Here is a 1,096-nt window from a genome sequence, read left to right as displayed (position 1 = left end):
ATGAAATCAAATTCCTATTCCAAGGAAGTAAAAGAATAGTATGAATTTGGAGATCTTGCCTCAATTTATGACTCAGTTTCCCAGAAATCTCAGCACTACCAAAATGAATGCAGGAAGTTGTTCATTAAACATGGACAAATAAAGATTATTTATCAAGAGGAGATATTATGAAGCTTTACTTTTTTAGTTCAGCAGCAGAACCAACCGAGAAAGCCTCACACGAAGCTTTTTTCACTTCAAATTGAGAAGACCAGACATGAACATTTAGAAGTTCATCAAGGATCCTCAGGATAATGAAACTCATCTTGTTTCATCACTCGCTGAAGACGACATCTCCACTAGACGAGCATGAGGATTATGGGTATGTCTCACAGTGATAGACAAAGTCATGTTTCCATTTAAATTTTTATCAAAATCATGTAAATGGATATTTTATGTTAAATACCATAACAGGAAAAACTAACAAGCTTTCCAGAAAATATGTTTGCAAAGAAAAGAAATCTTATGTAAAATAACAAGTTATCGGGGGGTAAATAAACTCGTCGGAAATTCTGCAATATGACTCACGAGAGAAGATGATCAGAAGGAAGATGCTCATAATACCTAAACTAGAAAGAGCCAGAATTCAGAAAATGTTTTTAGCCCATATCTGATCGAAAACTTAATGCGAAGACAAGTCCAAGTAGTGAAAATCCACACAATTCATGTTCCTTTCGTTTAGAAGCCTGTCAAGATCCGCTCATTTTCCGTGCAATCTCATGGTACCGACGATCACCCCTCGCCCGCTTCAACCCCGAGCCTCACATCTAGTTTGCACCGATAGCGATGACTTTGCGACTCTGATGTACAAGAAGAATTTAGCCAATTAAGACCGGATTGCAACCAGATAAACAAATGAATATGGGTAGATCTAACGACATTCAAAACAAAAAATACATTTTTTTTATTTTATGTTTTCCCCATCAATTTTGTTTCTCTTATAAAATCAAATGAATATTATATATATATATATATATATATATATATATATATATATATAATTATTAAGAAATTTTACAGTATATTAATTGATTTATGTTTTGAACTGGATGGCTAT

Source organism: Primulina eburnea, chromosome 11, assembly GCF_022965805.1.
Source record: "Primulina eburnea isolate SZY01 chromosome 11, ASM2296580v1, whole genome shotgun sequence".
NCBI classification, from domain to species: domain Eukaryota; kingdom Viridiplantae; phylum Streptophyta; class Magnoliopsida; order Lamiales; family Gesneriaceae; genus Primulina; species Primulina eburnea.
This window is presented reverse-complemented; position numbering follows the sequence as displayed.